The sequence below is a fragment of the Medicago sativa genome, chromosome 2 (genome assembly GCF_051527215.1).
Source record: "Medicago sativa cultivar Bolivia chromosome 2, Bolivia_mono, whole genome shotgun sequence".
Classification (NCBI taxonomy): Eukaryota; Viridiplantae; Streptophyta; class Magnoliopsida; order Fabales; family Fabaceae; genus Medicago; species Medicago sativa.
The window spans coordinates 61,208,615-61,228,753 of record NC_140750.1 but is presented as its reverse complement, the minus strand read 5'-3'; the positions used below and the strand labels follow the sequence as shown (position 1 = coordinate 61,228,753).

General features: G+C 35.3%; 1 protein-coding gene and 2 pseudogenes across 2 annotated transcripts in view; 2 read left to right on the top strand and 1 right to left on the bottom strand.

Annotated features, from left to right (window-relative positions):
• LOC146949377 (protein neprosin-like) overlaps positions 1 to 20,139 on the top strand; it is a 69,447-nt gene that overhangs the window by 28,875 nt on the left and 20,433 nt on the right. The gene's annotated exons all lie outside the window — the stretch shown is intronic.
• Positions 2,363 to 6,780, top strand: LOC146949380 (protein neprosin-like; annotated as a pseudogene).
• LOC146949379 (uncharacterized) lies at positions 8,177 to 9,923 on the bottom strand (annotated as a pseudogene). The gene is made up of 5 exons (XR_015027240.1): positions 9,414 to 9,923; positions 8,839 to 9,138; positions 8,546 to 8,618; positions 8,391 to 8,435; positions 8,177 to 8,359 (listed from the first exon to the last, which is right to left on the bottom strand). The product of XR_015027240.1 is annotated as an uncharacterized LOC146949379 (transcript).

The following is a 20,139-nucleotide window of genomic DNA, read 5'->3' as shown; positions in this document are numbered from 1 at the left end:
GTCAAGATAAAACGGTTAAGACGAAGGGCATTCTGGTACTTGCACGCAAAGAGGTATATAAGTGATTTTGGGGCCAAAATCTTCATTTTCCATTGCTCTTTCTCTCTCTAGGTTTGAGAAAAGATTTTCTCTCCTCCTTCTCTCTAGATGGCGCCCCCATTCCTCAATCTCTTTCCCTCAAGCTTCCAAGTTTTATGCAATTGATGAACAAACATGGATTAAGGTGCTTTAAATTGCAAGAAAACCTCAAGATTGGAATGGTTTGAGCTATGATGTAAGAGGACCAAGCTAGGGTTTGGATTGGAGAAAGGTTGATGTTGAGACTTGAAGATGCTACAATTATCATGTGAGTTCTTAGATAGAACCTACCTTTGGGATTATGTGCTTAATTTTGCAAGGAAAACATGAAATAAGTTAAGTTTAGAAAAATAAGATTTTTGTACCCTTTCCTTTGATCTTGCTTTGTTCATGTTAAAATTGCCATGAAAGATGTTTTATAATGATATATAAGTTGCTGGATGTTCATAGTGCACTGCAGGATCGAATTGGATGAGTTTTGGGCCAAAATTGCAAAATTTACACCACAGACCCGAAGAAACTCGCTATTAGCTCAATTTTCGCTAATAGCGAAATTACCCAGAAGAAAGTCGCTATTAGCTCAATTTTCGCTAATAGCTAAATTTTCAGAACCTGCCCAGAAAAAGTTAGCTAATAGCGAAATTCTCTGTTTTGGCCTACTTTTGGCCTGTTGGTCCATTCTAGGGTCGGTGGTGCATTCCAGAGCCTTTCTTTCATCGTTTTATAACTTTGTAACCCCAAAACAACATCTAGGAAATGCACATAACATCAAATGATCCTCGAATCAAGAATCATGGTAATCTTAACATGTACATCAAGAACGGCACGAGAGAGTTTTAGCCGAATACTCGGGTAGAAATGAACTAAGAAAGGGATTAAAGTAGAGCCTTGACATAGCTTGTCAAGAACTAGAATAGTATGTAAGAAATAGAATGCTAGATATGAGAATATGCTTGATAAGACGCGAAGTGATATAAAGTATTCTCTTCATATAGGAACTAGAACGGTCATGCAAGCATGACTAGACATGAATTGATTAGACATCTCTTCACACAGTAAGTTAAGCAAGCATATAGTTTACCTCTAGTTGGATCGTATAGCAATCCGAGGTAAAAGAGTTAGCATGTATAGATTTAATACTCATGCATGAATAGACCAAAACTTTAATAATGATGTAGGTGTCGTGTCCCTTGTGATCCATACTAGGTTGGCTCAAGGGGTTTCCACTAGGTGAAACGGGGTTAGCCGTAAGGATCCCGCACGCCATTGAGGGAGTGCCGTTGGTTATACCTTAGATAGGTTTCCATCGGTTAGATAGGGATTGCGTTCGGGTTTACTCCGCCCGGGGCTTTCCGTAAAATGAACTCAAATATTATTTGGTTGTTAAACGCTAACCTAATGAATTTGACTATGCATAATTATTAGACATGTTTATGTTATGTCATAGAGCCTTGACGTAGATCGTCAAGAATTAGTAGAGCCTTGGCGTAGATCGTCAAGAAATAGTATGATAGCAAGATAAGGTATGTTGTTAGACACAACGTAAGTATGCATAGAGCAAATAGAGAAAGTTATGCCGATGACGATCTTAGTTTTCCCCTAATCGTCCGGTTTAGAATCGTGTCATGATTATGTTATGCTTAGGCCTCGATATGTAGAGCGTATTCTTGGCAATGCAGTTTTAGATTCCCCTTAACCGCCATGACACGTATAAGAAGTGAGACCTATAACAAGGTAAGAAGAATCTTATGACGGCCCTAGTTTGCACGACCGTCTAAGTAATGCAAGTCCCCAAACACGTATAATCAACCGGCAGGTTGTATTGTAGTCACGAGGTGACCGTAGGTTTTCGCCGAGGTTACCTATAGCCTAGGGTTAGTTGGAACTCACTGAGACATTATGTCTCATCCCAATCCTTATTTGTTTCAGATAAAAGAGGTTGGATGGCAAGCTAGTAGCCGAATGGATGTTCAGCAGGTGATCGTTCGTACCAGCTGCAGGATGATATGGTTATGCAAGGACACATTACTATGTTTTAGAAAAGTTTGAGTTGTAATATTATTGTACGAACGCACATTGTTGTATAAGATATTCATTCGAAGTTTTTATGTTGGAAATTTTTAATGTATCCAGTACTAAATTAATGCACACGCTAAACTTTCTAGATACGTTTAGTGTGGGTATTACACAATTGGTTGCACTTCAAGTGGGTTCCGCTTCTAATGGTGGTTCGAACTCATCTGCTCAATCGTTGTCAAATGAACCGGTTCATATGCTTAAAACAATGATAGACCTAAATCACGACGAGATTGATGCTTCAAAATCCCTTGTTGATAACAGTGCTCTGAATCCGAGTATTTCATATACGGAACAGATGGCGGCGACACCGTACAGCACTGATGAGTTGATAAGTTCAGAAGCTTGGTTGGATGCTTTTCCAGTTGTAGATGCTTCTAATTTGAGTGGTGATCAAGCGTTTGAACAATTAATTGCAGATTATGTTGCGCCTAACATGCTCTAAGGTTCTCTTCATTCCGTCGTTGAACTCGATGGTTGTGGCAAGACGAAGGCAACCTTCAATGACGTTGACAAGCAACATCATTCTTCAGTAGTGACCGACCCAAGGGTTTCCAAACTTGCTATTGCGCTTAACTAGCCTAGGATTTGTCTATCAGATCCACCAGACATAGTTTCCGTTTCGTCCCTGCCGCTTGCACCTCCATGGCTACATTATCATGAGGTATTAACTTGATCTTCTTCTCAATTTGATTGTCCAATCATTACACGAACCCAATCACACAATCATTTGTACAATTTTGGGCGCTTGAATAAGTTTTTTTCTACGATGATTCTTCAATAGGCTCTTCAATTTTGCTTCCGATCGATTGTTTTTGTGTGTCGCTAAAATCAGATCGTAACTTTCGATCAATTTTGTGGAAAGGTATTGAACAATTTTAAGGGGTTTATTGAGTACCATCCTTTTCTATTTAGGATCTCTATTTTTTTTTTTTGACAAATATTTAGAATCTATATGACAAACACACTATACTCTCTCCGGTCACATTTATAAGCAAAAAAGAACTTTTAAGGTTCTTGAATACATAATGTATTTGGTCTATATATAGACCAAATACATTAAATATTGAATGAATCTAAAAAATACTTTTTTGCTTATAAATGTGACCGGACGGAGTATTAGTTTATGACGGATAGCTTATAAATTCATATAACTAAAAAATATTTTTAAAACTTCTTTATATTTTTGTCTCTTCAAATAAAAGAAATGAAGATAATCTTAAATTTAGAGTATCCTAACCAATACATAATAATAAGAATGTTGGAAGATTAGAATTAAGAGGTAGAAAGTCAATGCTTAAAAGTCATTCGTCAGATTTTGTGGAATTTTTCTTGGACACACTAGTATTTTGCATATAATTATGTATGTTAAACTCTTATCCTTTTTCCATTGACTAACTCATATAGTGGTGGTAGTGGTAGTGGTGGTGGTGGTATTTTGTGTTTGTTTTCATTTCCAGAGTCTGGATGGCGATATTATAGACTGTATTCTGTCTATAATATCCATTTGTTTTCATTTTCAGAGTCCGGATGGTGATATTATAGATTGTGTTTTGTCCCACAAACAACCAGCTTTTGATCATCTTCTATTGAAAGGACAAAAACCATTGGTATTTTTCGTCAATTGAATTAAGAAAAATTCATAAATATATTTTTTGAAACTAATTAAGCTATTATATTCCAACTTTGTAATTGATAATTTTCATGCATATTTATATATAGGATCCTCAAGAAAGACCAAGAGGCCATAACCAAATGGATATTTTAAGTGACAACTTTCAATTGTGGAGCTTATCAGGTGAATCATGTCCAGAAGGAACAATTCCAATCAGAAGAACAAAAAAGGAGGATATATTAAGAGCGAGCTCTATTAACACGTTTGGAAGAAAATTAAACCAAGTCCGAGTGGATACCACTAAATATAAACATGTGGTATGCAATCACAGAACTCATATTTTTTTGTTTCTTGATATTTTTTGTTCTCTGATTTTTTCCTTCTTTTTTATTTTCATGCAAATAATAATTTTTTTAGAGGGATAAATGCAAATATATATATAAAACTATAAATGAATGAAAGGAAAGTGAGTAACAAGTTGCGCTTCTAATCCCTTTTAGAGGGTTATGCTGTTATTGTACAAAATTTTGTTTGATAAAAGCATAATTAACTTTTTTTTGACACAAAAAGCATAATTAACTATTTCTATCTATTTCTTTTGAAAAAGAAAAAAGTTTTCAATTTTCTATCTTTCTTTAGTCGTCAAATTGAATCCTTTTTCTAATTGAAAGTGCTCACAAAACTTCATGGTTAAACCAAAAACGTTTCCATGAGATGATACAAATCTTTTTTAAATTGACAAATGGTTCATGTTCGAATTTGAATTTATGCATGCGATAACGTTAAAAGTTCTAAAGAAAATTTACCATCCATTTAAGTCTCACAAAACTTGAGACTTTAACACAGTTCGATGTATGGACCATATACTCGGTTTTAAAAAAAAAGTGTCAAACAAAAAATTTATTGTTTCATCATGCATCTATAATATTGTCTCTTTTAATTTAATTTTTTATATGATTGCTTCAACGATATTAAAAATGAAATAACAAATGGATTCTTCTTATTGTTAGTTTGCTTTAATTCATGTTGTTACAAGTGATATAATCAAGCTTATCTGATTAATCACATTAGGGATTTTAGTTTGTTATAAAGTTGTTTTAAAATTCCTAGAATCTAGCTTATGGTTGTTAGGGTTGTTACTTTACTTGTACTTCAAGTAACCTAGCAAATGCTTGTATTTAAGCTCATTCCTTGTATAGTTTTACATATCTCAATAATACAAGTTTATTACTTCCATTCTCATTCTTCAATTCTCTCTAAAACCAACACAAACTCAAAACCCTAATTCTTAACTTGTTGAACAAGTGTTGCTGCGCTATCACTTATTACTTTACACTCCGCAGCATTCATATGGGTCTGTAACTGGAGATCGGTACTATGGAGCAAAGGCTTCAATAAACGTGTGGGCCCCCCATGTGGAAGGTGAAAAAGAATTCAGCTTGTCTCAAATATGGCTCGTCACTGGTAGAAATGCCAATACCATTGAAGCTGGTTGGCAGGTATGCCAACACCATTTAATTTGTATATATTATCACTATACGTCAATAATCATGTTAGTCTCACTATGCCCTTTGATATGTCAATATCACAAATTTTCTTTCATGAATTACCTCACATCACATGCCCAAGTATTTTATTTCCAAAATGACTAATCACATAGAGTTACCTTATGTTACTTATATAGATCAGTTATGAAAACAAGGTTTAACTCATATAAATTGTTACATAAGTTATCATCAAGTAACTTAATGTAGCAACCTGTAACTATAAATAACTATTTATAACATAATTTCCCAGATGTTTAAACTTTCAAGTGCTACATCACTCATGCATTCAAAAGACAACGAGCATGTCAACAATATCTACCTCTTTTTCCCGCAACGTACTTAATTTTGTATTTTAGCCAATAAAGTTAAGATCAAGTCATTTTTATGCAGGTGAGCCACCAGATCTACGGGGACTGTCGCCCTAGATTGTTTGTCTATTGGACGGTAAGTAATTTTTTTTTTTTTGAAGGAATTGGACGGTAAGTAATTTATGCCCTAACATACTAGCTGGATTATTTTTATAAGAAACAAAAGATTAAAAAAAATTGGTCCATTTATTATAAGAAACATTGACCAATTTTAAAATGTATTAAATGTTAAATTTAATTTGTGTCCTTATTTATTATAGGAGAAAATGTTAAGAGTAAGTAAATTAGTGACATGAAGATTAACTAATATAGGGGTATTCATGAATTTTTTTTTTATAGGATTATAAAATCAAATTAATTATTTTCAAGTTGTTTATTTGGTCTTGATGATTTAATATATATTAAAAGGAAAATGATGCTAATAGTAGTAGTAGTAATTGCAGGCTGATGCATATAAACAAACTGGATGCTACAATTTACGTTGTCCAGGGTTTGTTCAAACTAGCAAAACATTTGCACTTGGAGGTGCGATTTCTCCAATTTCTATGTATAATGGACGGCAAACTGCAATTACTTTATTAATCTATAAGGTAATTTTCTACTCAGATTATTAAATTGACTTTGGATTATGGATAATTTGGTAGATATCTCGTCTAAAACACGATATTTTTATTAAGGTTATATATTTTTTTTTGTGTAGGATAAAAAAAAATGGGAATTGGTGGCTTTCATATGGATCTGGAAACATAATTGGATATTGGCCATCCTCTTTGTTCACAAGTTTAAAGGATAGTGCAACTAAAGTTGAATTTGGTGGAGAAGTGTATATAAGGTCAACTGGGACACACTCATCAACCCAAATGGGTAGTGGACATTTTGCAGATGAGGGTTCTTCAAAAGCTTCATATTTTAGGGACATGCAAGTTGTGAATTCTGATAACAGGTTGATTCCATTATCAAATCTCAATGTGTATGCAACAGAACCCTCAATGTGTATGCAACAGAACCAAATTGTTATAATATAATAAAAGGGATTGATAACGAGGGGGTTTGCTTTTACTATGGTGGACCTGGAAGGAATAGGAAATGTCCCTAATGGAGTGAATAATAGAAACTTGGAATTATAAAGGTGAATATTTCTTCCGTATTTGTTCGAAAAAAAAAAAATTCTTCCGTATTTTTGGGTCTTACTAACAGGTGTTTCGGAAACAATGGTTAAGAATCCATAATTTGAAACTTTGTTTTAAAAATACAAGTTGTTATTGGTGATTAAGCATTAATTACACAACTTTTTAATAAGAATTTACTTATTTTAATCGTTTAACCAATGTTCTGGGACGTCGTTTAACCTTCTCCTTTCTTGATTAGTGATTTATTTTTTATTCGCAGGTGATCCATATTGTTGGTACCATTACCATTACGACTCTTTGCAAAGAAGAAATAAAATTTACATACTTCAATGCTTTTCTTTCTATGCCGTTCACGGCAATTTCTTCCTTCTATCGTTTTTCTCTTACTTTGCTTATAATGATACTACTTGCAAAGAAGTCCATACATGATACACTGAAAGTCAAATATTATGATAATAAAATGAAATAACTCATATACTTTCCTTGTGTTAAATTTTGATGTTGTCAATTTGTACTTGTCTATGGAGTACCAAGTAAACACGACAGCAGCTTTACATTTTGAGTGTCAGATTTACTTAACTTATTGTTTTCTGCTCAATTCAAGGTATATTTATGCTCTCATGTCTATATAAAAAAATCTATACAAAATGTTTATGCTTGAAAAGTGCATCTTAAGTTGAGGCTTTACAATACTTGAATAAATTTCTTTCTATTCGGAATTGTTAGCGTAGTAAAGCTTTCTTGTAACTCAAGCAATGAAGTTTCAAAGAGAAATTGAGATTGAGAAGAGATATATGCAATAGACTGTAATTCTATATTCTCATTAGTGAATGAAAGTGAACGTTGGAATCATTTATATCGAACTAACTTGCAAAGCAAGTAACTATCACTACAAGAAACTTGACATTTAGTGACAGCCAAAAACCGTAGGTAAATATCCTTTCGCCGTAGGTATATGTCTAAATACCTATACCTACGGCCATTTTTTTCGTGGTGGATACTGGTGTTATACCTACGGATTTGAGCCGTCACTACATCCTATAGTTACGGTATCAATAGCCGTTGGACTAGACAATAATGCTTTACCTACGGATTTTGGGCGTAGGTATAGAACCTAATCTGAATTAGGAATGCTTTTTACCTATAGATTTGGACGTAGGTATAGAACTGCAAATTGTTTTTACCTACGACCATTTCCGTCACTAAAAACTTGCCGAGCCGAGACCTATCATTTGTTTGTATAAATTCGTTATCGTACGCATTTCATTGCAATTAATGTACACACCACGTTCTTGATGCTATATTATTTGAAAATTTTATTTTATGAAATTAATCAAATTACAAACTAGGCAGTTAAATGGATATATTTAGAAACCAAAACAAGATTCCATACCATATATATTGAAGATTAACACCAATTCTTCCAAACATAGAAATTAACACAAGCTAAATCATGTCAATCCTATTGTACTTTAGAGCATTAACCAAAACAAGACATAACCATATTCGGCATACAAAGCCTTATAACTATGCCAATAAAGAAAAGAACCAAAACAAAGTCTAGCCTAGTTTCCAATTTCAAATTTCCATCTTCAAGTCTCCATATTAGCCTCATCTTCACCTACACGAAATAAAAAGAAAAGATGAATAATAACACAATTCATCATTGAGAATATCACTCCTAAAAAACAAATAAAATATTAACAACTTCAGTGATATTTAATTGAATACCATTTTCATTATCTTCATTATTGCTTGGACTAGGGGAATTCAAAGGGTTAGGAACACTAGAAGCATCAGTAACCTATATCACAAAAAGTCAAAAATTGCAGATAAAGATTAGTAATAAATCAAGAGTATTGCTAAATGGTGTGAACCACCACGTGCAAAATTCAGCGAATTGTGTGACTCAAACACAAAACTAGCATTGTTTTCATAAACATGTAATTATATAAATTCCATGTTCTCTTAAATCAATGAAGCAACTTGTATTTTTATACGAAGATTAGTAAATTCAGAAGTACCTGTCTAGCAGCTTGTATTATCTCATTCACATCTTCTGCAGAAAATCGACTTTGAATCAAAGTCATGACATCTGCTAACAAGCCCTCCATAGTCTTAACTCTATCACGCAGCTCTTCATTTTCAGACAAATCAACCTTTGATTTTTTAGATTTAGGTAACTTTCCCATACATCGCACGCGCCCCTTCTTTGCATCTCCTTGTACTTTAGAAAATATGTCATCCTTCCAAGACATAGAACCCTGCTTGTTTTGAGTTGATTGAGATGTTCCAGCCTCATTACTATGTTTTTTTAGTTCTTCCTAAAACCCAAAACAGAATTAAAAACAGTTGGCAATCAGGCATGAAAAGGCATTAGAGTTTCTTGGCGCTGCTGTTAATACAAAAGCAGTTGGCAAAACATAGTGACAAAAATATTTACTCAAGCATTTACTACAAGAAATCAAACAGCAGCAAGAAATCAAACAGTAGCAAACAGCAACAAGATATCATACTTTCAAATGGTATAACAGGCATTCCATTCAAAAATCAGGAAAACAGAGAATCATTCTGCGTTCCAAAAATGTTAGATGCTTACAATCATTCTTGCAGCTTTTCCATTGACAATTGTTAGATATTTTGACGTCCAGGCATCACTCCTTTTCCCTTTTTCATTCTTGCAGCTTACAGTCAAGATATTTACATTGAAACTCGCACATAATGATAGATATTTACATTCTGCGTTCCATAATTATACACATTTTAGTGTATTACGTTAATATGTATGACTTGGACTTACTTTTGCTTCATCGGAGAACCAATATTCAACCAACCCACGATATTGAGCTTCGTCAATCCTAGCATCACGTAACTCAATTCCAGATACAATTTCAACTACTGTTTTACTTGAGTCAAATCCAGCTGCCTTTAAATCACCCTTCCATTGTCTCCATTTTTCATTCAAATTAGATTTTATAATTTCTCGCAATTCATCAGTTATTGGAGGAACAAACTCAAATCGTTTCTACACATTGAGAGATGTTAAATAAAAAATGTAAGTTATATTACAAATTCTGATACACAAATAATTAAAAAACTTGCAAACTTAATACCTCTATTTGTTCCAGCATCGCTTTTTTATTATCTGATGTCTTTTATTTTCTGAAAATTATTGAAGTGCACATTTTGATTGAGCATGGCATATTCTACAACACAATTTTTTTTTTTTTTGAAATAGCATTATATTGAAAAAGCCCCTTGCACCAGAAGTGCATAAAAAGGGCGAAGAAACAGAACAGAAGGAACAACAGGCCAAGCACCAAAACAACAAGCTAGGACTAAGAAGCCAAGCATAAACCGCCAAAGCTTATAGCCTAGAACATGAATAAAGCAAAAAAACCAGAACCCAGGCCACTAGAGCTAAACTCCACCGAGATTAATAAAAAATGAATATGATCAATAATTCATATTCTACAACACAAACTAATATGTTAAAATCGAATATGTACTAAGCTAGCTAGCTAAAAACTCTCCCCTGTCCTGTAAAATAAAAAAAACGTCTCCATACATATACTATACCAGTATAATGGTATATTCTTGTTCACATGTATCCACCTTAAATAGCCATTCCCTACAGTCCCAAACTAAAGAGCTTAACATTAAAAATTCAAACTAACACAACACAACTCATATGATCAATAATTCAAATTAACACAACACAACTCATAGATTTAAATTAACACAACAATTAAAATGAAACAATAACAAAAATCTGAATCAAAATCAAATAAAACAAGAATGAGAAAGCAAAATATACCAGCAATTCGTAGATGAAGAGCAGAGCGAGGAGACAACTGGAACACGAGTCACAAACAGGAACAAACAAGTCACGAATTGGAACTGAAATGAACAAATCATTAACAAGCTCACTTAGCAAAATAGATATATGACATTTACGGAAAATGCTAAATATACCAAATAAAAATTCATGAAAATATGTGAATGAGCTACAACCGTTGATTTGGCCATAATTGCTTCAGTCTCGCTACTTCGCTACTTATCTTTTTAACCTTTTTTTTTTTTACATATGTCTTTAGTTCATCATTCACAGAAGCTCTCTTTATATTTTCTTAAATGGGAAAACCAAGTTAAATCAATATCTTCAATGACTTATGAGGATAAGATAAAAACAGCTTATGAACATGTCATAAGCTGTTTTCATAAGTTTTTGCCAAACAACAGTCTTACAAAACTATTAGTTCTTGCCAAAATCAAGTTATGTTGCTTTTTCATAAACTATTAGCTATTTTAATAGCCTATCTTCGATGACTTATGAGAATAAGCTGAAAACAGCTTATGAACATGTCATAAGCTGTTTTGATAAGTTCTTGCCAAATAACAGTCTCACAACACTTATGCCAGTATATAAGAGCAAATACATCAACCCAAACACTCCCCAAACCTACTAAATCTCCTTGACAGATACCCTAAAACTAAAATAATTTTTCATTAAAATAATTGTTACTACTTATTATCACAGTGTGCCCAATTATCACAGTGTGCCCAGTAAGTAAAAATACTATCATACTAAAAAATGTAATCAAAGCAAATCAAAAATCAACAAATATTATAGTAAAAATAAATCAAAAAATAAGTGAATCTAGTGAAAACCTAATAACAAAATTTTGTCCTTTCATGACTTGCAGCAAGTAAAAACAGAAGAAACGTGAAAATTGATGGCTTACAGGATCTCGTGTTCTTTGAGACAGAGGGATTTGACTTCAGATTCTTTCAGTTGATCTTCAAGGATTTCGATTTGGGTGTGAATATTTTTGCAATTTGGGAATGGGGAAGAACAAGAAAGGCTGAGGTTTCAATCAGGGAAGAAAAGGTGAGGTTTTGATTTAGCCATTTCAGGATTAGGAAGAGTGAGATTTGGATTTGGATTCTGGAACCGGTGAAGAATGAAACCGTGTTCTGGAAAGTGAAATGTTTTTCTGGAACGTGTAGAATGGAATTGGGTTTTTTTTTTTTATTAGTTTTTTATATATATTTTAAATTTAGATGTGGGAAAAATTGGAAAAAGCGGGATCTTTCCCGGTCTATAGTTTCATTAGGCGCACTCTCTTGTATTATTTTTTTTTAGATATCTATACCTACGGCCACATCTGTAGGTAAAACTTACCAATACCTACGGATTTTCGTCCGTCACTATAAACCTCCGTAGGTATATGGCAATTTTCTTGTAGTGTATCCTTCTAACTAATTTTCACAAAAATAGCTAATTGAATTGCTAATATAATAACTATTTTCTACCTAGCTTGAATTAGCAAAATACAACATCCTCCCTTAATTTAGGTTCTCCAACCACTACAAGAAAATATGCGATTTGCTACGGCCAATTTCGTAGCTACTCCGTAGCTATTTCATTTTATGCGCAGGTCCAAAATGAAGAAAGGTGTTGTGTCTTTCAAATTTGATTTGGAGAAAGCTTTTGATAATGTTAATTGGGACTTCCTTCATTCTTGTCTCCAAGACTTTGGCTTCCAAGACATCACTATCAAGCTGATAATGCATTGTGTTTCCTCATCTCCTTTTTCTATCATTTGGAATGGTAACACAATTCCCCGCTTTAAGCCCTTTCATGGTCTCAGGCAAGGGTGATCCGCTCTCTCCTTACCTGTTTATCCTCTGCATGGAGAAGCTATCTATTGCTGTTAACAATGTTGATCATCATGGTAATTGGGAGCCTATCCATATCTCTAACACGAGGCCCAATTTATCTCACCTTCTTTTTGCATATGATGTCCTCTTGTTTTCCAAGGCTATAAACTCTCAACTTCGGTTTATCAAAGATTTGTTTGACCGTTTCAACAAGGTTTCTGGATTGAAGATCATTCTTTCCAAGTATAGAGCCTTTTATTCTTCAAGCACTCCCAAGAAAAAATTAACAATCTAACTTCTATCTCCGAAATCAGATGAACGACATCCCTGGATAGGTATTTGGGTTTTCCTATTCTCAAAGACCGACATAAGAAAAATGACTTTAATTTCATCATTAAGAAAATGTAAACACTTGCGACTTGGAAGAATAAACTGAAGGTGAGAAAAACACAAGAAGGGGGGTTGAATTGTGTTTTGAAAAATTCTTTGTTTCTCCTAAAAACTGAACACACTGATCAGAAGCTAAGTGAGACAGCTTCTGAAGTGATGATCAGAATCTAAATGCAGCGGAATAAAACAGAGAGAGAGAGAAGAAGAACGACACAAAGCAATTATACTGGTTCCTTCCACAATCCGGAAGTAGTCCAGTCCCCCTTGCACTTCCAAGGAGATTTCACTAAGAGTAATATCTGATTACAATTGCTCAAGCACACAAGCAAGAGACTTCCTTTGCTCAAGCACACAAGCTAGAGACTTCCTTTGCTCAAGAACACAATCAAGAGACTTCCTGCTCAAGCACAACTGCAAGAGACTTCCTAACTAAACAAAATTACACAGAAAATTGTTTAAGGTTGAACACTTGATATACAATCAGAGGTGCTCACAATACAAATCAGATACAGACTCAATGGACTTAAGAATTTCTAAGATATGACTTTGAGACACAGAAATTCTAAGTGAATGCAGAACAATTTCAGCAGAGGTTTGGCACTTGTAAAAATGTTATGAGTCTTTCGTTCAGCGTTCTTGCATTACCAAAACTCTAAGTCTTCACTCCTTTATATAGAGGTGTGAAAGAGACGTTGTGAAATTACCAGCACACCAAAGAGTCGTTGTTGAAGCTTGATCTTTCACCAATGATCTTTTGCCTGATTTGGTTGTTGTCCTATGAAGAACCAATTTGAAATCCATTCCTTATCCAAAGGAACATATATGCAGGCGAGACCGTATTCTGGAGCTATTTTCTTGTCTTGTAGCGTGGACACAAAACAGAGTAGTGGAGAACGTGGTTGTACAATTCGTACAAAGTACAATGTCAACGCTTTCGTCCAAATTGCAAGCACATGCCTTCAAACACCTTTGAAATGACCGTTGCAATGTTCCACTGATTTTCTGCTGTGTTTTCGAAACCAATAGACAGCTTTTGCAATGTAGATTCTTCAATCTTTGAATGTTTTGCAAATCCAGTTGATCTTCAGCTTCTGGTGAAATGGCTTCTGATGAGGCAGCTTCTGATGATACAGCTTCTTCAGCTTCTGATGATGTGGCTTCTTGACCTCTTGTCTTCAGAAGCACTATTCTTCAGGAGCAGCTTGACTTCAGGAGCGCTTTGCCTTCAGAATCATCTAAGCTTCATTTTCTTTTGCTCTTTATTTGCTCATTCAAAACCAATCAATGATGTAATTTTTTTAACTGTGGTCCTGTACACTTGAACAAATATTAGCTAGTCCAATTTACAATTTTTAATACCTTGTTATCATCAAAACTTTCTAAGGTTCATTGTTAAACACATTTTGTTCCAACAATCTCCCCCTTTTTGATGATGACAAACAATAGTATTTAAAAATTGATCAATTGTTGTTAATCTAATTAACAAGTTGACCTTGGGGTTCTGAGGTTTGTAAGCTCAGAATCTGAGGTTTGTAAGCTCTAACTCCCCCTGAGTCTGATAGTCTTCAAGGTGAGGTTTGTAAGCTCCCCCTAAGTTCTATCCAGGTTAATTAAATTCATTTTTCGCACAATAATATCAGAGCTATAAAAAAATTGAAAGAATTGACTTATAGATAAGAAGAATGGTTCAATTAATTGTTATTTGAAATTTGATACTCCCCCTTTTTGATACACCGATAAAAAGGATAGAAATTTTCAAAATTTTCAAACATTAATTAATGGGGCTCAGAGCCTTTAAATACTATCACATATACTCCCCCTTTTGTCATTAGCAAAAAGACATAAACAAAAAGAAGAGATGAGAAAAACATAAGATTAAAGGTTCAGAGCATAATTCAAATAAATTTAAAAGCATTTAACCATCTTCAAAGATTACATAAACAGGCATAGCAAGCATTATAATATCAGAAGGTATGAACAGTTAAAGATTTTCAGAAGCAGGAAGAATTCAGAAGCATATAATATCAGAAGCAAAAAGAACTAATTCAGAAGCAGAAATGAACAAAGAATATCAAAAGCCTAAAAAGACAGAAAAATAAGCTAAAAGTGTGCAACTATGGGTTTGGCTTATTTCTCTAGAATCTTCTTCAGAAGCTCTTGAACATCAGCATACTTCTTGTCCATAACTTTTCTGTAGTTGTCTTCTCTGATCTTGGCTTCTTGCATATCAGCTTCCAACTGTGATATCTTCAGCTTCTGCTCTAGTAGCTCTGTTTCCAGCCTGTCATTTTCTTCTTTGAGCACCTTGTTCTCCTGAGCTAGAGCCAGGTTGGGTGCATCAATCTTTTCCAGAATCTCAGAAGGAATGATCAGATTCAGCTCCTTAGGCAGGAATTCATCAGGTTTTCTGCCTCTGATACTGAGTGGATTCTTCACCCAAGTACCAAGAACTTCTACATCTCCAGCATTCTCTTCAATGCCATTCAACCAATCTTCCAGCTTCTGCTTGGCTTGCTCTTGAGCCTCAATACAGGAATCATGCAGAGCTGAAATCAGGTTGATGACCCTTTCCTTGATCCTTCTCCATTGCTTCTGATAGCTTATTGTATGACCCAAGTCATTTCTACTTGCTATCAGTCTGAGAACTTCAGAAGCAATATCTTCCCACACATCCTTTAGTACTTGAGAATCCAGGTAAATGGTGGGAGGTGAAGGTTGTTTAGAGGGTTTTGGAGGGGCTAGGGGAACAATTGGTAGGTTTGATGATGATTGGTCATTTGTAGTTGATGATTGGCTGGTTGATGGTTGGTCAGGAGTGGGGTCAACTACCATATCAGAGGCATGATCATATTGATCATCCTCAGAGTCTGTGTCCATATCACATACACCAGTATGGTGGATGATCTTGATGACTTAAACTGGTGAAGAAGATATGGAAGCAGAGGCTAGCTCAGGAACAATGTGTTCAGGAGCGGTAGTTTCAGGTTCAGGTTCAGGAGTGGGTTTAGTAACTGGTTGTTCAGGAACAGAATGTTCAGGAACGGTCTTTTGAGGAGAGACTTGTTCAGGAACAGATAGTTCAGGAACAATTGGGGGTGATGAAGTTGTAGGGGGTGAAGAGGCTTTTTCTGGTGAAGGTTTTTGTTGTGGGGGGTCTTCTGAAACAACTTTATCAGAAGCAGCTGCTTCTGGAGTTGTCTCAGAGGCTTTCTCTGAGGTTGTGGTAAAGCCAGATTGGGGTAGTTCACCTAGATAATGACTTTCTAGGTGATCTAAAAGAGATGTGTCTTCAGAAGGAATAGAGGATGTGCTATAAGATGTGTGAGAAACTTGAGATACCTTAGATAACATTGCTGAGTTATCTACTGCTTCTGAAGTTCCAAGATTCTGAACTTGCTCCACATTTTCAGCAACAGCTTCATCCACTATTAGAGTCCTTTCTCCTTCCTGTTCTTTTTCAAGTTCTTTCATGGCTTTCCGTTCTTGCCTATTTGCCAAATAGTCATCAGAAAGTTCCTTAGCCATTCTCTTCATGGCTGGAGTCATTTCAACCATGGAACTTTTCTTGTCAACAGGAGCCTTCTTCCTTTTCAGCTTTGGCTCAGCCTCTTCTTCTTCTATTTCATCGAGAGCTTCCTCTAGCTGCTCTTTGGTGATTACCAAATCTGCCTTACCTTTTCTTCTTTTCTGAGGAATAGAAGCAGCACCAACCTTCTGCATCTTTCCTTTATCCTTGGCAGAAACAGATTCAGCTTCAGACTTAGCAACTTTTTGCTTTTTGGTTTTAGCAACAGCAGCTTCTGACTCAGTACTAGTTCTGGCCCTCTTTCCTTTAGTAGGAGCAGCATCAGATTCCGAACTAGTTCTGGCTCTCTTCCCTTTAGGTGCATCAGAAACAGCTTCTGACACAGCAACTGCCTTGGCCTTCTTGCCTTTCCCTTTAGCAACAGCAGCTTCCTCCTGAGAGCTCGCATTTTCCTCCAAGACGTACTCAGCTACTAATTTAGCTAAGTGTTCAGGATTACTTTCCTTAAAGATGGAAGGAAAGTCCCTGATAATCTCAGTTTCTTCTGTGGTCATCTCCAACCACTTTTCATCTTTAGGGGTTGTCTTGAAAACATGCATAGAATGCAATGTCTTGCTACTGATAGTCTTCTCAGCAGTAGAAACTTCGAAGCATTTATCAGAAGCATCTCTTGTCTTTTTCAAGAAATCCAGCACTCTTCCTTGATAAAAGATTTCTGATAGCAATCTTCCACATGGCACTTGTTTCCTTCCTTTGACAGTGCCTTCATTAATAGCCCAGCAGAGATAATCCATGACATATCTGGGGAAATTAATCTTCTCTAGCATGGCCATGAAGTAGATTGCCAGTTTCTGTTGATGATTTGGTTGGTCAGACCCTCCTGCTCTTAGAAAGAAGCAATCAGTACAGAATTTCACCAACATCCTGTGATGAATCTCCATTTCAGAAGGCTTAGCATCTTTGTTACCACCCAGAAGAGTGTTGTAGTAGCTTTGCAGCAGGACATCATCCTTCTTAACTATTTCTTGAAACCTTCCTTCTGCATTCATTCTACAAGCTTTAGCTATTATCTCCTCTGTGATGGTTACGGGAATACCCATCACTTCAGACCTTATCTCAAGGCTATTGAAGGAAGTGGGATTCAACTCTATCTCCATCTTTCCTTTCTTCGATCCAGCTTGTTTACCTGCTACCTTCACAGGCTTTTCATTGTACACTTCAGCTTTTAACCAAAAGTCCTTGACCAAGTTCACATAAGTTGGCCCATTTAGCATCTTGAAATACTCAGACAGCTTCTGAGTTTCTATCAATCCTTCCATGTTCACTTTGTACTTCTTAAGTGAAGTGAAATCCACCGGTGATTCTATTTGAACTATTAAAGTTTTCCATGGAATATCCATAGTCTTCTCTTTGTAGACTGACCCAGATCCTGATGCGCCTTGCTTGCTTGATGAAGATTCTGAAACTTTCGAGCTTGATGATGCCATTTGATGATGATTGAAGAAGATTTAGAGAATTTAGGGTTCTAAGGTTTTTGCGCTTACTTCGCAAGAGGTTTGAGAACAAAATGTGTTTGTTGTGAGTGAGTAGTGTGTGAATTGACAAAGTGTTAAAAGTAAAACGATTGCAATTCAAAAGAGACAAACAAACATAACATTAATGACAAAATTGGGGGCGCGTGAAAAGTACTTTCAAAGCTATTAAATCATCATTGCCCTTTTAGTTATACACCAACACATACAGGCCACGTAAGAAGTTCACAAAGTAACTACCAAGTTAGTGGGCCAGAAGTTACTTTTAAGAAGTAACTCCCAACGTTTCCACTAATTCAACTATTCAGAAGCAATAAATCCAGCTTCTGGACTTCAGATGCTGACGTCATCATCAGAAGCAAGTTTTCCTCAGAACCTCAATAAAGAGCTTCTGATGAACTACTGCTTCTGAACTAACGTCAGAACCTAAAATCCTATTCAGGAGCAAGCAAACATTTAATCAGACACGTAGTGCATGTTCAAATTTTTCTTTATAAAATCAAATCGTTCAACAGTTAAAGACTTAGTAAATATATCAGCCCATTGATTTTCAGTATCAATGAATTGTATATCTAAAATTCCTTTTTGAACATAATCTCTGATAAAATGGTGTTTAATTTCAATGTGCTTAGCTCTTGAATGCAAAATTGGATTTTTAGACAAACAAATAGCAGCAGTATTATCACAATAAATGGGAATACTGTTAGCAGTTATCTGATAGTCTTCCAACTGATGTTTCATCCAAAGTAGTTGTGTACAACAACTTGCAGCTGAAATGTATTCTGCTTCTGCTGTAGACATAGCACTAGTTGTTTGTCTTTTGCTAGCCCAGGATATAAGATTATCACCCAGAAATTGACAATTGCCACTGGTTGACTTTCTTTCAATCCTGTCACCAGCATAATCAGCATCACAGAATCCAATTAGCTTATAATCTAAGGATTTCCTATAAAGGAGTCCAAGATTAGTTGTTCCTTTCAAATACCTGAAGATTCTCTTGACAGTAGTCATATGAGATTCTCTAGGATCTGATTGGAATCTTGCACACAAGCATACACTGAATAAAATATTTGGTCTAGATGCAGTAAGGTATAACAAAGAACCAATCATACCTCTATACAGTTTCTGATCTAATTTAGCTCCTTCATCTTCTTTGCTCAAGGTGCACGTAGGGTGCATTGGAGTGTTCATCACTTTACAATCTTCAAGTTTGAACTTCTTCAGAAGCTCCTTTGTGTACTTTGATTGATGAACATAGACTCCATCTTTGCATTGATTGATTTGAATGCCAAGGAAGAACTTCAGCTCTCCCATCATGCTCATTTCAAATTCATCCTGCATTAACTCAGAAAATTCCTTGCAAAGAGATGCATTAGTAGAACCAAATATTATATCATCAACATATATTTGCACAACAAGAATATCTTTCCCAAGGGTCCTTCTGAAGAGTGTAGTATCAACCTGTCCTCTTTTAAAATCATTCTTGATTAAGAAATTACTTAGTCTATCATACCAAGCTCTGGGAGCTTGTTTCAAGCCATATAGTGATTTCTTCAGTTTAAAAACATGGTCAGGATATTTAATATCCTCAAATCCAGGAGGTTGCTTGACATACACTTATTCTTCTATGACACCATTTAGAAATGCACTCTTGACATCCATTTGATATAATATTATGCCATGATTAACTGCATAGGAAATAAGTAACCTGATTGCTTCCAATCTTGCAACTGGAGCAAACGTTTCAGTGTAATCAATGCCTTCTTGTTGACTATACCCTTGTGCAACAAGCCTGGCTTTGTTTCTTGTTACTTCACCTTGCTCATTCAGCTTGTTTCTGAATACCCATTTTGTTCCAATAATGTTCTTGTGCTGAGGTTTGGGTACCAGATCCCACACATCATTTCTTTGAAATTGATTCAACTCTTCTTGCATAGCTAGGATCCATCCATCATCTGAAAGTGCTTCATCAATTGTTGTAGGTTCAATCATTGAGATTAGTCCAATCATTGACTCTACTTGTCTGAAATGTGATCTTGTTCTTCTTGGACTATCTTTGTTTCCAATGATTAGCTCCTCAGGATGTGAAGACTTGTGCTTGAATGTGTTTCTGGGAGGATCTTCTTGATGTGAGCCATCTTGTGCTTCATCAGAAGCAGCTTCATCTTGCGCTTCTGATGTGGGTTCAACTTCTGGACTATCTTCAGATTCAG